At 39.1% G+C, this 18,461-nt stretch overlaps 1 protein-coding gene across 2 annotated transcripts in view; it reads right to left on the bottom strand.

Moving 5' to 3' along the window:
* Positions 1-18,461, bottom strand: part of LOC121385555 (muscarinic acetylcholine receptor M3-like) — a 158,986-nt gene that overhangs the window by 33,752 nt on the left and 106,773 nt on the right. The window contains exon 1 of one of the 2 annotated variants that reach the window (XM_041516271.1): positions 14,033-14,252. The exons of the other annotated variant lie outside the window; for it this stretch is intronic. The gene's annotated coding sequence lies outside the window, so the exon portion shown is untranslated. Of the gene's footprint in view, positions 1-14,032; positions 14,253-18,461 lie in introns of those variants that run through there. 2 annotated transcript variants of the gene reach the window in all.

Below are 18,461 nucleotides of genomic sequence, written 5' to 3' on the forward strand. Positions count from 1 at the left end.
CCGCGTGATTACTTTAGGAACTGCCATAATGATTTTAGTCTCTTTTTTTTCCATATGACAAAAGTGAATCTATTCCGCAGTGTGTTTGTTATTAAGTCTTGGTTTCTGCAAACTGCTGAAGTAAACGGTTTTGCGACAACTAACAAGAGAAATTGGTCGCGACACATTTCTTGTCATACTGCATCAATACAGAAATCAGAAGAAGAAAGAACATAAAGAGAAAAACGAAGAAGAAAAAAGACACTTTACTCTTTTGGTGGTTATTCCACAAGGGAGTATATAAAAAGAAAGGATTATTATGTTGAATGACTCATAAAACACGGACATTTTCGTGTCTAACAACACAAAGTTTAACTTTTAAAGGGACATTCCTGAGTTTGCTGCAGTTTTTAAGATGTTATCGACTAACACATACTTTTTAAAGCCGCACAACCTAGTTCCATCCAGCGAAAATAAATTATAATTTGGTTAATCTACAAACCTGTAACACACTTAGATCACGTTTTTGTCAAATGGAGTGAAAAAGCAGGTTTTATATCGATAAATACCATGGGAATCCCCATGTCCCAATTGCTTGAAATAATTTTGAAAGTTAGTATTTTGATGTCACCGGTAGATGACGCTCGAAGCACAACAATGCCTACGTCACGACAAATTTCACAGACTTGGGGTGCGTTCCTTTCACCTCTCCTGGACATGTTCCAACTGTTCTGTCCTGGTTGTATCCCCTCTCCAGATATCGTAAGACTTAGCAAAATTATTGGTTTTAAGGGTTTGTAACGTTTTGTATTGAGACACTTACTTGTCTGAACTTTATTGTTACTGAAAATGTTCACGAACTGTGAAGAAAAATCTCACAAATGAACAACAAGCAAACGACAACAAATCGGATGTTAATTGCGCGAACCGTGCACGGGAAAACAAACCGAACCAAAATGATAACGGTCACGTGGTATACCAACGTCTGTGACATTGAAATGGGAATATCCCCTCTAAAACTAGATTAGATCTTGTCTGCTCAACGGTTTTTTCTCAGAGGCTCGTGGCATTTTATTAAATACGAAAAATGCATTTTGTGGTATTACAAACACCAGGATTACCAGGATTACCAAAAAATACTTCAGGTGAATGGAAATGTATATTCTAAATAGTAAACGGTAAGTAAAGTGCAAATTTTATTTGTGAAAAAATGGGTTTAATAGCGAAAAACAACGCCGTAATGGTTAACAACTAGCCGTAACTAGGGTGTGTCTCTTTAACGAATGAAATTACATATCAAATATATTTTTCTGCATAAAATATTAGTGGCTGTATATTAAACGTGTTTTTGGTCGTTCTAATATTTGTACTAGGTTAAATTTAATTTTATTTCCTAAAATATCTTTTTTTCGTACGTACGAAATTATTTCAAGACAAAATCTAGTTTGGGCTTCTTACAAATATTAAGACGACCAGAAACACATTGAATATACAGACACTGATATTCTAAACAAGAAAATATATTTAATATGTAAGTTTACTCGTAGAAATATTTTATTAGTCGGAACCATCTTACAATGCAGCAAAGTCAGGAATGTCCCTTTAAGTTTAAGTTTTGTTTTGTTTAACGACACGACTAGAACACATTAATTTTTTAATCATAGACTATTGGATGTCAAACATTTGGTCATTTGACGGCTAGTCTTAGATAGGAAACCCGCCACATTTTTTTTTTTAGTAGTAGCAAAGGATCTTTTATATGCACCATCACACAGGCAGGATAGCACATACCACGGTCTTCTATATACCGGCTGGAACGAGAAATAGACCAATTACCCACCGACGAGGATCGACCCCAGACCGACCGCGTATTAAACGAGCGCTTTACCACTGGGTTACGTCTCGCCTCTTTTAACTTTTAACTCTCTGAATGGTCAGGGGGCTAGACGTAGCACAGTTGTAAAGCGCTCGCCCGATTCGCGGTCAGTCTGGGATCGATCCCCGTTAGTGGGCCCATTGGGATACTTCTCGTTTCAGCCAATGCACCACGACTGATATATCAAAGTCCGTGGCATGTACTACCCTGTCTGTGGGATGGTGCATATAAAAGATCCCTTGCTGCTAATCGAAAAAGAGTAGCCCATGAAGAGGCGACAAACGGGTTTCCTCTGTCAATATCTGTGTGTGGTCCTTAACCATATGTCCGACACCATATAACCGTAAATAACATGTGTTCAGTGCGTCGTTAAATAAAACATTTCCTTCTTCTTCCTCTAAATGGTCAATTCCTTGCCCATTCGTTAAACATTTAACTGTTGCACATTGGTATTATTAGCTGGTTTATGTTGAATACATTAACACAATAGACTATCTGGAATCAATGATTCTTTTGCTAGTGTCAGACTGTCAGATATCACGACGAAGTTGGCCAACTCGACGGTTGCGTTGTAATTTCATTACGACGAGTGCGCTCAGATTAACATCTAATGGGTTATACGACGAAAATCGAGTTGTAAGAGCGCTCAGACTAGCAACTGGACAGTCGTAGAAGTCGTGACAGCAGAAAGTTGGCCAACTTTGTGCTGGCAGTTGGTAGTCTGACCGTAGCAGTAACAAACTTTGAGGGCCACGCGTGCCTGTACGTGGCTTAAACTACATGTACCTAGGTGTTAGTAAAACGAATAACGGTACATTACTAACTTGTCTTCACCAGATAGCATGGGTAGGTGTAAACCACTTGCACCGACCAGTGATTCATAACTGGTTCAACAAAGGCCATGGTTTGTGCTATCCTGCCAACGATAAAAGATCCCTTGCTGCTAATCGGAAAAAAGTAGCCCATGTAGTGCCGACAGCGGGTTTCCTCTCAAAATCTGTGTGGTCCTTAACCATATGTCTGACGCCATATAACCGTAAATAAAAATGTGTTGAGTGTGTCGTTAACTAAAACATTTCTTTCTTTTCTTTCTTTCACGGGACACTTGTTTTATATTTTTCGTATGTGGCAACTGCACCCCCCCCCCCCCCCCCCCCCCGACCACCCTGCTAGGCACGACCCTGTGTTATGGCAACAGGATATTTTGCAATACTGTTTAATATCATATTTTTATAAAGAAAACACGGAGAAATTGATAAATGGTTTTCGCAAGCTAGACAAAACAAAAAGGATACTTGTATCAGGTATAAGAATTTGCATAATTTATTCTGTTCTCAGTACTACGTGATTCACTTTATTAGATAGAAGAAGGAAATGTTTTATTTAACGACGCACTCAACACATTTTATTTACGGATATATGGCGTCGAACATATGGTTAAGGACCACACAGATATTGAGAGAGGAAATCCGCTGTCGCCACTTCATGGGCCACTCTTTTCGATTAGCAGCAAGGGATCTTTTATATGCACCATCCCACAGACAGGATAACACATACCACGACATTTGATACACCCGTCGTGGTGCACTGGCTGGAGCGAGAAATAGCCCAATGGGCCCACCGACGGGGATCGATGCCAGACCGACCGCGCATCATAGCGTTATTAAAGTAAAGTTTGTTTTATTTAACGACGCCGCTAGAGCACATTGATTTTTTATCTTATCATCGGCTATTGGACGTCAAACATATGGTCATTCTGACACTGTTTTTTTTTTAGAGGAAACCCGCTGTCGCCACATAGGCTACTCTTTTTACGACAGGCAGCAAGGGATCTTTTATTTGCGCTTCCCACAGGCAGGATAGCACAAACCATGGCCTTTGTTGAACCAGTTATGGATCACTGGTCGGTGCAAGTGGTTTACACCTACCCATTGAGCCTTGCGGAGCACTCACTCAGGGTTTGGAGTCGGTATCTCGATTAAAAATCCCATGCCTCGACTGGGATCCGAACCCACTACCTACCAGCCTGTAGACCGATGGCCTGCCACGACGCCACCGAGGCCGGTCATATATGGCGTTATTAAGTAAAAACAATAAAAATAAAAAAAAGATGAAAAAAAGACACTTGTTTTATATTTTTCATATGTGGCAACTGCACCCCACCCCCACTCCCACCCACCCCACACACATACACACCACCACGCTAGATATGACCATGTGTTAGGGCAACAGAACATTTTGTAATACTATTTAATATCATTTCTTTAACTTTATAAAGTGAAAAAAACACCTGAGAAATTAATAAATGTTCAAAATGTTCTGATTACATTTACATCAATATACTAGTAATGTGTATGTCGGATGTGTAACAGCTGATTGCTGACTGCAGCATTCGCCTAAAGGCTTCATGTTGAACTAGATGTGACTTGTACCATTCACGGGAACGTTTAGATAAAGTGTCGTGGCTTTACAATGAGCCTTCCACCAAACATATGACCACCGTGGAGGTTTTTTTGTGTTTTTGTTTGTTTGTTTGTTTGTTTGTTTGTTTGTTGTTGTTTTTTTGTGTTTTTGCGTGTGGTTTTTGTGTATGTGTGTGTGTGTGTGTGTGTGTGTGTGTTTTTTTGTTTGTTTGTTTGGGGTGGGTTTTTTTTTTTGGGGGGGGGGGGGGGTTCTTTCACAAGTTACACCAGTAGTCCAGTCTGTAAAAAAAGAAATGAGCTGTCTTTTCTAATTCTCGACTGTCACCATAGAGTTTGGTTTGCAGTGTTTCTGCCAGAAAGAAAGTTTTGGGTATGGCGCTATGGTATTGAATGCAACCACATTCAACAGGGGGTATGGCGCGTGGTGGTGGTAGTGGTGGTGGTGGTGGCATGTGTGTGTATGGGGTTGTGGAGGGAGGTGGGGTCTCCCCCCAGAAAGAAAATTGGTTAAGTTTAGGGTTAAGGTCAAGAAAATCATACAGTAATGATAAGAGTAATTAATTTTGTCAAAAGGATAACCTAAAAAATATATAAACCAACAAAAATCCTGGTTCGTATGATTGTTTCAACAGGCCGCTCAGATTGTCTCGGGGTGGGACGTATCCCAATGGTAAAGCGCTCGCTTGATGCGCGGTCGGTCTAGGATCGATCCCCGTTGGTGGCCTCATTGGCCTATTTCTCGTTCCAGCCAGAGCATGTTAAAGTAAGATAGAAAAAAACAAAACAAAAAAAACACACACAAAGGGATATAGCCCAGTGGTTTAGAATCGATCCCCGTCGGTGGATCCATTGGGCTATTTCTCGTTCCAGCCAGTGCACCACGACTGGTATATCAAAGGCCGTGATATGTGTTATCCTGTCTGTGGGATGGTGCATATGAAAGACCCCTTGCTACTAATGGAAAAACAAATGTAGCGGGTTTTCTTTCTAACACCTTATTTCAAAATTACCAAATGTTTGACAACCATTAGTAATTTTTGCCTTTCTGTTATGCTTTTGCTTTGTTATGGGTTTTTTCTTCAATTGTTTTTTTTTTTATATAAGAGTGTGTTACACCTAAGTAAATTAATCCATATTTTCACAATAAAAATCATTTTTAGACACGAATATAATTTGTTCTCTGAAGAGAATATGCAGATATTCACTCGCGTCGCATAAATGGCGGCACTAATTTCAATAACACGAGGCCGGCCCTTAACCGGCCATAATAATAACGACGCGCCTACGCTTTATCACGCATCAGATTCGTACGATATTAACGTATCAGGCAAATGGGTAGATAATAAATAATGTACATCACTCGTCGTTTTTTTTTATATAACCTGAGTGCAACTAGATGCAAGACCCACGGAGACCTAAAGGCGCGTTTACACGTCTCGAGTTCAAGTAACGATCGACCCGTTGGTATTAGATTTTGTTTACGTACAGAATAATAATAAAAAATCTCTGTCTTCTTGGACAGAACCCTCTGGGGGAGAGAGAGAGGGAAAGAGAGAGAGAGAGAGAGAGAGAGAGAGAGAGAGAGAGAGAGAGAGAGAGAGAGAGAGAGAGAGAGAGAGAGAGAGAGAGAGAGAGAGAGAGAGAGAGAGAGAGCGAGAGAGAGAGAGAGAGAGAGAGAGAGAGGGAGAATGAGAAGGGAGAGAGAGAGAGCGAGAGAGAGAGAAGAGAGGGAGAGAGAGAGAGAGAGAGGAAAGATAGAAAGAAAGAGGGGAGAGAGAGGGGGAGGGGGAGGGGGAGAGAGAGAGGGAACGAGAGAGAGAGAGAGAGAGAGAGAGAGAGAGAGAGAGAGAGAGAGAGAGAGAGAGAGAGAGAGAGAGAGAGGAGACATGAGAAACAAAAGAGTCAGACAGACTCAGATAGACACACAGACGATAGAGATAATGCATATGGAAGATCCCTTCCCTCAGCTGATCAATTCTGGTACAGCCTGAAAATAGCTTTCAAGTGGAATATTATGACGTCATGACGTTTCTGTAATTCTCATGAAAATGGGATCACTATTTATCAGGGGTCCATTACGACCGCTCCCGTACTCACTTCGGGTCTTTGGGGGGAATTTTCTGGTCACTGGAACCATTTATTTGCTATATAGTTGACTCATAACAGCATCCACATAAAATAAATAGAGATTCACTGTTGTTTTTTCTTACGAAATCTAAATACCACACATTCACGCTGGCAATATTACAACTGAAGTCAGTCGTTAGTTAAAAATAGTATGATGAATTAAACATGCTGAGATAAAATGCGGTGCTTTTCGCAATAAGGGAGCACTTGAATAAAATAGAGATACAAAGTCCATAGAATGATGACTCATACCAAATTTTATTTGATAGTCATTTCTGTTTTGTGAAGACGTAACGTATTTTAACGGTTATATCGGGATAACAGAAGGAGTGCCGTATCTCACACTTGTATCCTATCTTGCTATACAAAATAAAAATACCCCAGTCGTCCTCCTAAAAAATAAAAACCTTTTAAAGTCGAAACCTCGGGTATTTTTTTTCGTTTTTACTTTAAAGGCATATTATCACAGACCACTGACCAATTTAATGCCCTAACAAAGTATTACCGGAACAAAATTAATTTGATTTGTCCCTAAATGTACTTTATTCAACCATCTTCACAACCACCATACTCCATTTATTAATGATATTTTGTAAAAATAATTGAATTATGGCAATGGTCCATAATTCAAAAACTAAAATTGCTGAGAGGGAGGGTTGACATGGATTTCACTCCATCATGGTTCAGTTAAGGTGATGTGATAGCTAGATTTGGTTTCCAACAATTAATGTCATTTTTATTTATTATCCAGTTTTAGAGAAATAAGGTCCTCAACTCCGTGACAGTATGCCTTTAAATTAATGTCTATAAAAAAAAATGTCTCTGATTTTTATTCTTTTATTTTATTATTTAAATATTAGCCGTTAAACTGGAATAAAATATTTCCTTTTTTATATCTCAGATGCCCCTTGTGACGTCATTCTACCTGGAGTTTGACATATTTCTCTCTCTCTCTCTCTCTCTCTCTCTCTCTCTCTCTCTCTCTCTCTCTCTCTCTCTCTCTCTCTCTCTCTCTCTCACACACACACACACACACACGCGCGCGCACACGCACACACATAAAGACAGACGCATAAAGACAGACACACACACACACACAGACAGACACATACACAGACATATACATATACGTATATGTGTGTGTGTGTGTGTGTGTGTGTGTGTGTTTATATATATATATATATATATATATATATATATATATATATATATATATATATAGTGCTTATATCAAATTAAGGTTCAAGCACGCTGTCCTGGGCAAACACCTCAGCTATATGGGCTGTCTGTCCAGGACAGTGGATTAGTTGTTAGTGGTTAATGAGAGAGAAGAGGGTGTAGTGGTCTTACACCTACCCACTGAGTCGTTAAAACTCGCTCTGGGTGGGAGCCGGTACCGGGCTGCGAACCCTGTACCTACCAGCTTTGTGTCCGATGGCTTAACCACGACGCCACCGAGGCCGAGACATATTACCACTCTTTACTGTGACAAGAGTCCGAAAGGGGAAGCAACTCCCATTAAATCTATGTAGATTGGCAACACAATTCATGATGTCGCGTTCAGTTTTAGATCTAGCCAGTGCACCACGACTGGTATATCAAAGGTCGTGGTATGTGCTATCCTGTCTGTTGGATGATGCATATATGGAAGATCCCTTCCTGCTAATGGAAAATTGTAGCGAATTTCCTCTCTAAGAGTATACTTCAAAATTACCAAATGTTTGAAATAGCCGATGATTAATAAATCAATGGGCTCTAGTCGTATCGTTAAACAAAACAAACTTTTGAACTTGAAACTTGGGACAAATGCCCTGAACCCAACAAACATGATCCAGTTTGTGAACATTGTACATTAATTGCGATCAAGGCTATTTCGTATTTTATAAACAAGATGCATTATTTCTAATAGATTGACTTTGATCTTGAAACCATTGACAAATGGTGTTCTCTCCTCATTCCGCCGTGACCGGAACCCACCATTAACAGGTTTTCATCTTAACGACTTCGACCAAGGCTATTTTGTATATAAACAACACGCGAGATTTACCTTGATGGCGTCAGTCAAGCGAGACTATTGTCTAGGGCGGTTCCACATAATTATCAGGGGCAGGGTAATTAATCTAAAATAAATCCAAACCACCGATACGATATACTGAATGTAATGCCAATCATGCGTAAAAAGTATATGTTTGTAAAAAAAAACCTCCCCACCCCCTTGTGTACGGACCCTCTATACGATCTGTTTACCCAGCACAATAACACTCCAACAGGGCTAACGATGCGTGTCATAAATCAGCATAAATAGTAATTGAGTACCCTCCCCTGCGTTAATTTTTTAACCTGCCATTACTAAAGACTCCACGCTGGAAAACAGATGTGTGTGTGTGTGTGTGTGTGTGTGTGTGTGTGTGTGTGTGTGTATATATATATATATTGAATTACTGCTAAACAAAATTTGGATAAACGATAATATCACCGACCAGCCAGTAAAATATGAAAATAAAATACGAAAATAGAACGGACGCACGGACGTACAGAAGAACACACGCTCTATAATCCGTTATGATTTTACAATGTTGCATAGAATAGAATAGAATAGAATAAGAATAGAATAGAATAGAATAGAATAGAATAGAATAGAATAGAATAGAATAGAATAAATGTTTAACGACACGCCAGCACGAAAATACAGTGTTGCAAATCAAAAGACAACAATTTCTATTTCATGAAGTGCACTAGAACATAATGTGATATATAGGTTTAGAGAAGAAACCCGTTGCATGTTGCCATTAGTAGTAAGTGATCTTTTATAAGCACCTTTCCACAGACAGGATAGCACATACCACGGTCTTTGATATACTAGTCGTGGAGCACTGGCTGGAATGAGAACTAGCCCAATGGGTCCACCGACGAAGATCGATCCCAGACCGACCGCACATCGGGCAGGTGATCTACCGAAGAAGTAAAGTTGGTTTTGTTTAACGACACCACTAGAGCACATTTATATATTAATCATCGGCTATTGGATGTCAAACATTTGTTAATTCTGACTCGTAGTCAATAGAGGAAACCCGCTACATTTTCTTAATGCAGCAAGGAATCTTTTATATGCACTTTCCCACAGACAGGAAAGCACATACCACGGCCTTTGACCAGTTGTGGTGCACTGGTTGGAACGATAAAAAGCCCAATCAGTTGAACGGATTCACTGAAGTGGTTCGATCCTGCGACGCAAGCACCTCAAGCGAGCGCTCAACCGACTGAGCTAAATCGCGCCCCATGTACGGAAGAATGAACGCTCTATGACCCAGTAGCATTTATTGAATCTTTCGTGTCGTACATACATACTCACTAGAGGATATATTTTCCTTTTAAAGAGACATTCCCGAGTTTGCTACATTATAAGATGTTTCCGAAAAATAAAATATTTCTACTATTAAACTTACATATTAAATATAGTTTCTTGTTTAGAATATCAGTGTCTGTATATTCAATGTGTTTCTGGTCGTCTTAATATTTGTAAGAAGCTCAAACTGGATTTTGTCTTCAAATAATTTCGTACGTACGAAAAAACAATATTTTAGGAAATAAAATGAAATTTAACCTATTACAAATATCAGAACGATCAGAAACACGTTTAATATACAGCCACTAATGTTTTATGCAGAAAAATATAGTTGATATGTAATTACAATCGTTAAAAAGTCTCTGTTAGTCGATAACATCTTAAGAATTGCATCAAACTCAGGAATGTCCCTTTAAAGGGACACACCCTAGTTGTTAACCATTACGCCGTTGTTTTTCGCTATTAAACCCATTTTTTCACAAATAAAATTGCACTTTACTTACCGTTTTTTTTATTTAGAATATACATTTCCATTCACCTGAAGTATTTTTTGGTAATCCTGGTAATCCTGGTGTTTGTAATACAACAAAATGCATTTTTCGTATTTAATAAAATGCCACGAGCCTCTGAGAAAAAACCGTTGAGCAGACAAGGTCTAATCTATTTTTAGAGGGGATATTCCCATTTCAATGTCACAGACATTGGTATACCACGTGACCGTTATCATTTTGGTTCGGTTTGTTTTCTCGTGCACGGTTCGCGCAATCAACATCCGATTTGTTGTCGTTTGCTTGTTGTTCATTTGTGAGATTTTTCTTCACAGTTCGTGAACATTTTCAGTAACAATAAAATTCAGACAAGGAAGTATCTCAATACAAAACGTTACAAACCCTTAAAACCAATAATTTTGCTAAGTCTTACGATATCTGGAGAGAGGATACAACCAGGACAGAACAGTTCGAACATGTCCAGGAGAGGTGAAAGGAACGCACCCCAAGTCTGTGTGCACTCTGTGAAATTTGTCGTGACGTAGGCATTGTTGTGCTTCGAGCGACATCTACCGGTGACATCAGAATACTAACTTTCAAAATTATTTCAAGCAATTGGGACATGGGGATTCCCATGGTATTTATCGATAAAAACGTGATCTAAGTGTGTTACAGGTTTGTAGATTAACCAAATTATAATTTATTTTCGCTGGATGGAACTAGGGCGTGCTGCTTTAAACACGAAGAGTTTATAATTTTACAGTGTTGCAAATCAACAGACAACAATTTCTATTCCACGAAGTGTAAGAATGAATTGATGAGTACAACCCTCCCTTCCACTTCCGCAGTGGTTTCTTATTTGGGACGATTTAAAAAACACCATAACGACTTAACAAACATAGTGACGATTCATGACGATTCAACAACATAACGACGATTGAATATTATAGAACGCATTTCTGACAGATACAGGGGTGGGTTCTGGCCGAGTTGGTAGAACGCTCCCCTAAGTGGTTCAGCCATAGAATCGACCCCCTTCTGTTGACCCTTGGTCTCATTGACACTTTTCTTATTGTTCTAACCAGTTCCCTACGACTGGTATATCAAAGACCGTGGTATGTGCTGTTTGCCGATGAAAAAATGTAGCGATTCTCCTCCGAACAGAATGTGTCAGAATGACAAAATGTTTGACATCCAATAGCCGATGGCTAATTCATCAATATGCTCTAGTGGTGTACATTTTCAAGAAGAAGAAAACAGTCACTAAAAAGTGCACTTCAAACGGGCGAGAAGGTGTGTGACACGGGACCCCTATCATCCCCTCTGGATTCGCTAATGTGACAAGAACTTTAAAAGCCTTAACCATATGCCCGACGCCATATAACCGTAAATAAAATGTGTTGAGTGCGTCGTTGAATAAAACATTTCCTTTAAAAGCGTACACTGTACGCACGTACATATCTGAGTGTAAGTCAGTATATTGGTGTGCCACCATCCCCACCCCATCAACGTATTTAAGGTTTATTTGTGTGAAGGCTATCAATAAATTGAGACTATGGCGTTAGATTTTAACCAAATTATATACAAGATTATTAAAAAAATGTATTTAAAAACAAAGTTCCATATATATGAAATTGAAGATGGTGTAGGCGGTGGGCGGGGTGGGGGGTGGGGGTGGGTGGGGGTGGGTGGTGCTTATGCTGGGGAGCAATATATTTAGGTTTGCAGTGACATTCTTCGCGGAATTTTAATTTTCATGGTCTCAACCACGATTTGCTAGAATCTGAAGGACAAAACAGCAATGTGTTCGATGATAACTTTCAGCTTTTTAAAATGTTATATTTATTTAATATAGTGGAACAAAAAACCCCACCAAAACAACAACAGAAAACTCCCCACCAGATTATAAAAGAGTGAACACGCACATTATTATATACAAGCAATTAAAGATACTGTTCTAAGTTTGCTACCATTGCAAGATGTTTCCGACCAATTCAATCGTTTGACGCTATACATTACATGCTGGGTATGGTTTCTTGTTTAGAATATTAGTGTCTGTATATTCAATGTATTTCTGGTGATCCTACTGTTTGTTTCAAGGCCAAGTTTGATTCGGTCTCCCAATAATTCGTACGTTGACCTAGTAGTACAAACACCAGGACGATCAGAAACAGCGACTGGTATTTGATGTATTTGATTTGATGGAAAATGTATTCAACATATGCTAGGAACGGGGCGTAGCCCAGTGGTAAAGCGCTCGCTTGATGCGCGGTCGGTTTGGGATCAATCCCCGTCGGTGTGCCCATTGGGCTATTTCTCGTTCCAGCCAGTGCACCACGACTTGTATATCAAAGGTCGTGGTATGTTCTATCCTGTCTGTGGAATGGTGCATAAAAAGATCCCTTGATACTAATGAAAACAATGTAGCGGGTTTCTTCTCTATGAATGTGTCAAAATTACCATATGTTTGACATCCAATAGCCGATGATTAATAAATCAATGCGCTCTAGTGGCGTCGTTAAACAAACAAAACAATATATGCTATTTTAGTAATTAAAATGTCTCTGTTAGCAGCCCATATAAACAACCCCTATGCCTTAGAGACGTTTTAATGACTAAAATATAAAATATCCCTATCCCTTGCTACTTTTAGCAACCCGTATAAACGATCTTTGCTACTATTTGTCCTGGACGGAGAAGCCGGAGGAAGTCGACACCTGCATCCATGACATGAGTGCGCAACAACAGCTTTCTCTGGATGTGCACGTGAAACCCTTTGACCTGAATTGACCTGCCACTGTTGGAGCTATGTAGGTGATTTCTTCATTAAGATTATATATCAAAATTACCAAATGTTTGACATCTAATAGCTGATGATTAATAAATCAATGCGCTCTAATAGTATCGTGAAATAAAACAACCTGTAACTATTAGCGACCACGTCTTAACAATGACAACAAACACATGACTGTCCCTTTAATTGTATATGTGTAGTCGTTTGTTATACCACTACCTCGACTTCGCCGCCATTCAAACATATATATATATATATATATATATATATATATATATATATATATATATATATATATATATATATATGTATATGTATATACAGATGATCGTCAAACATGGCCATCGCGTGCTTAGTTTAGTCGCGTGTGAGCCTTAAACGCGGACGAAATTTGACATGTGTGCACATGGTTAAACACCCGCGTTTATGATAAATTATTCAATACAGACAGCTGTGTTGGTAAATTACACGTGATTGACGGAATAAAACATGTAAATTCGGGCCCATGATTTATTGTTTTTTTGTGTGCGAGTTATAGAAGTTTTTAAACGCTCTTTGCTTTATCCAGTTGACTATTATTAATAATATTGTTATCCAGACGCGTGTACAGGGGTATGGTTATGGGGGGGGGGGGGGGGGGGGAGAGGGAGAGAAAACCATCTTTGCTCAAGCAAATTTACTTCTTCTTTATTTTAATATATTTTCCGGGGAAACATGACTCGATCCTAGAAAAGCCTTCACTCGCTAAAATCTAGATCCCCCACGCTAAGTTAACTCCACACGCATCTGCTATTATTATTGTTGTTGTTGTTGTTATTATTCACGTTTTTTAATTGAAAACATATTTTATTGCATATAATGTTAATATACATGTTACTATTATTATTAATACTTTAATCAACAACCACAGACTGAAACTCTTACAAAATTAACTTTTATTTCTTCGATCTGCTCTAAGTATTTAAAAATTATACAAACATCTACACAGAATAACCTCACCTGAACGTAATCGGAAAATATCCCGCACCATCCCGGCTAAATCGAACACTCACGAAAACATCCGAAATTGTCACCGACTACTCACACTTGTCAAAAAGTATTTTTCCGACTGCAAGATTCCGTGGACCGGGAACAAGCGAAGGCTACCTCATGATTCCTTTTGCTCGCCTCCATTTCATTTTTGTGTTTTGCGTTAATCCGTCCCGCCTGGTGCGCGTTCGTTCGCGATTCTGCGAGCACTGGAATTGCAATGCGGCCGGCCCGACTCGGCGCCACATGCGTGTTGGGTACCGGTCGATACTATGAGAAGACAAGTCGACGTGTTTTCGTGTATTGTACTACTAACCGCTGCCGATGTGGTGAGCGCTTTTAAAGTAGCAATCTCGACTCGTCGTAATGTTATAAAGTTTGTTTTGTTTAACGACACCACTAGAGTACATTTATTTATTAATCAATTGGATGTCAAACATAAATAATGGTCATTTTGACACAGTCATAGAGAGGAAACCCGCTACATATTTATTTTTTTATCCATTAGTAGCAACGGATCTTTCATATGCACTATTCTACAGACAGGATAACACATACCAAGGGTTTTGATATACCAGTCGTGGTGCACTGGCTGGAACGAGAAATAGCCCAATAGGCCCACCGACAGGGATCGAGAGATCGGACCTGGGATAGACGTGCCTGAAACATTTGTGGTATAGGGGCACGATAATAGAGTCCCGTGTCCGTGTACGTAATATTATTACAGCCAAAATACAAATTCAAGTACAGTTTTAAAGCTGCAGTCTCGACTTATGATATTACACCATTTTTTAATTCAGTGCAAAATACAAACTCAGCTATAGTTGTAGTAAACTAACAATGACACCTCACCATATTATAAGCATCAGGCGCGAGAGCAGTAGAGTTTCTGGTTCAACACCCCATACCACCTGGCAAGCGAATTATGTTTTTGACGAATTTTCCGAGACAGCGTGTCTGGATCCCCTTGAAACTTCGCTCGCCACAATCTAGACCCCCCCCCCCTCCCCCCGCTGTATAAATTCCTGCACACGTACCTGAGCAAATGCAAAATTCAACAGAACTACAGTTTTAATAAGTTTCCAGTCTCACCATATTATTGGAGAGAGAGAGAGAGAGAGAGAGAGAGAGAGAGAGAGAGAGAGAGAGAGAGAGAGAGAGAGAGAGAGAGAGAGAGAGAGAGAGAGAGAGAGAGAGAGAGAGAGAGAGGTTGATACTACACCAATATCTTTTGCCAAAAATAGCAAAATAAAAAACCTACAGAAACAAAAAAAACCCAAAAAACAACAAAAAACAACAACAACCCACACACACCCCGATAACTCCAAAACTCTAGACCTTCCCCCTCCCCCCGCTGTATAAATTCCTGCACACGTACCTGAGCAAATGCAAAATTCAACAGAACTACAGTTTTAATAAGTTTCCAGTCTCACAATAGTATTGGAGGGAGAGAGAGACAGAGACAGACAGAGAGAGAGAGAGAGAGAGAGAGAGAGAGAGAGAGAGAGAGAGAGAGAGAGAGAGAGAGAGAGAGAGAGAGAGAGAGAGAGAGAGAGAGAGAGAGAGAGAGAGAGGTTGATACTACACCAATATCTTTTGCCAAAAATAGCAAAATAAAAAACCTACAGAAACAAAAAAAAACAAAACAAAAAAACCCCCAAAAAACCCCACACACACCCCGATAACTCCAAAACCAGACGAACACAACAAACAAACAAAAAGCCAAGAAAAAAGAAAAAAGAAAAAGGAACAAAACAAACACATAAACAAATAAAAAAACTAAACAAATCAAAACAAATCAAACCCCCCCCCCCCAAAAAACCCAATAACAACACAGATACAAAAACAAAAGGTCCCACCAACATTAACACCCCCCCCCCCCCCCCCCCCCCACCTCTCCCTGACTATATCCGTCTTGTTTTGTCCTGAATGTCGCGTGTGCCATAAATACATCGATGTCGACATATCGTCGGTGACAAATGTCATTAGCTCACAAAGAGCTTGCCACCAAATGACATTTTTAACTACAATCGGATTACGTCATCTCTGTTTTGGTCAATATGGAGATCAGACAGTACTCCGTCATCACAGACGCGTCACACGCAGTAAAACTATAACGGGAAATACTTGTTTACCATATTATACCTAGAACGTCACATGTAATATAGCGGTTAAAAGCAGAGTTGCGTGGATTACGTAATCAAGAGGTGCATTCGTGATAGGATCAAACCACATCGATGGACCCATTTTCTGATTAATGTTTTTTCCCGTCCCAAACAATGAATGAATGAATGTTTAACGACACTCCAGCACAAAAACAAACATACACATCGGCTATTGAGTGTCACAACGGGTAACCCCCCAATAAAAAACCCCAACAACAACAACAACAACAACAAAAACGAAAACAATGTCAAACAACTGCTCTATCAAATACCATGGTATGTACTGTCCTCTATGATAAAGGACATATAAAGGTGTATACTACCAAATCAAATCCCATAGACAACAATAGTAACATGTGGCTAAAACTTCTACCTGCAGCGTATCAATCGACATAAATCAATATAAATACTGCCATCCCTCACCCTTAAAGTGAATCAGAAAAAAATAGTGGTCAAGCTGCTCATTTGTGAGATAATGGGTAGCGGCTATGACTACCCTAGTTCCGCACAAAATTCGAGTATTTTTTTTACGGGTACCCAATACATATTTCAAGCACAAGGCTACTTGACACAGTGGTACTAGATGAAATAAAATAGCATACATTTTTTGCCCAGATGAAACTAGTTTTATTTTACAACCAACACATTTGTCACCAATCACAGGACTTGTGGTGTTCACTTCTCTATCAAAAGTTGGGTGCACCTCGAACTTTGACCCAGCCGGAAGTTATTCGGTTTAGTGCTACCATAAAAGATCAGTTAAAGCTTGCTGTTGATGGGTTAAAGCTTGCTGTTGATGGGTTTTCTCTAAGACTATAACGTGTGTTAAAAATTGTCAAAATGTTTGACATCCAATCGATGATTAATTAATCAGTGTGCTCTGGTGGTTCTGCCCATGCGCGTGCTGTAACCTCACCGTGGTGCAGAGGTGTGACATTCTCTTTGAGAATGGCCAATACAGCACAAATTGAAATTTTGAGTAAAAGTCAGTATCTATCTGTGATTTTTGTATTTTTGCACAGTTCTTTACACTATTTTTATTTAAATCTTGAATTTTTATATTGATGTTGATTATCACCTTATTTGTTTGCATTACCATAGTTTGACACCCAATAGCCGATGTATTTTTTTTGCTGGGGTGTCGTTAAACATTCATTCATTCTGGTGGTTCTGTTAACCAAAACAAGCTTAGCTCATCTACCATATACAAAACTTTTAACAGCTATTATTAGATAAAAATTAACGAAGATTATTTGTTTTGTTTATTTATGGCTACGAAGCCATAATTAAATTATATACCAAAATATCACTGACGACTGTGAAGCTGCTCGATATTAAAGAGCTATGGAAAAAAAATATATAGTAAAACCTGTGTTAAACAGTCACCGAATGAAGTATCAAAAGTGTCCTTTTAAGACAATTGACTGCCTAATACAGGTCAGTTTACTAAATGGTGATCCCTAAAAACATGTGGTTGCTATAGAACGTTCACGTTTGACTATAGGGTCTTCATATTTGATATTAATATTACAAAGTTAAACTCTCTCAACATATTTAAAGGCACAGATCAGTTTTTAAACAGTAAGGCATGTTTCACTATTAGATCCGTTTATGAAAGAAAGAAAGAAATGTTTTATTTAACGAAGCACTCAACACATTTTATTTTACGGTTATATGGCGTCAGACATATGGTTAAGGACCACACAGCTTTTAAGAGGAAACTCGCTGTCGCCACTTCATGGGCTACTCTTTCCGATTAGCAGCACATTTGCGCTTCCCACAGGCAGGATAGCGCAAACCATGGCCTTTGTTGAACCAGTTTTGGATCACTGGTCGGTGCAAGTGGTTTACACCTACACACTGAGCCTTGCGGAACACTCACTCAGGGTTTGGAGTCGGTTTCTAACACCACAAAATGCATTTTTCATATTCTTAAAAACGCACGTGTGTCTAAGAAGTAACAGTTATGGAATTGCGTTAAAGTCTATTTTTAAGGGTATTTCAACGTCACAGATTCTTGTTTCATTCTGGTGTATCCAAATGTGTTACAGGTTTGTAAATTAACCAAACTTAGTGTCCATTTTTACGGGTTGAAACTAGGGTCTAGGTGAAAAATATTCTTTAGTGTTTAAAAATTAGCGTCTGTCTCTTTAAAAAAAAGGCATAATGTCCACCTACAAATGCACTACATGAACTCTTTCTAGAATGTGAATCACGCACACACCAAATAATCC

The sequence above is a fragment of the Gigantopelta aegis genome, chromosome 11 (genome assembly GCF_016097555.1).
Source record: "Gigantopelta aegis isolate Gae_Host chromosome 11, Gae_host_genome, whole genome shotgun sequence".
Lineage (NCBI taxonomy): Eukaryota > Metazoa > Mollusca > Gastropoda > Neomphalida > Peltospiridae > Gigantopelta > Gigantopelta aegis.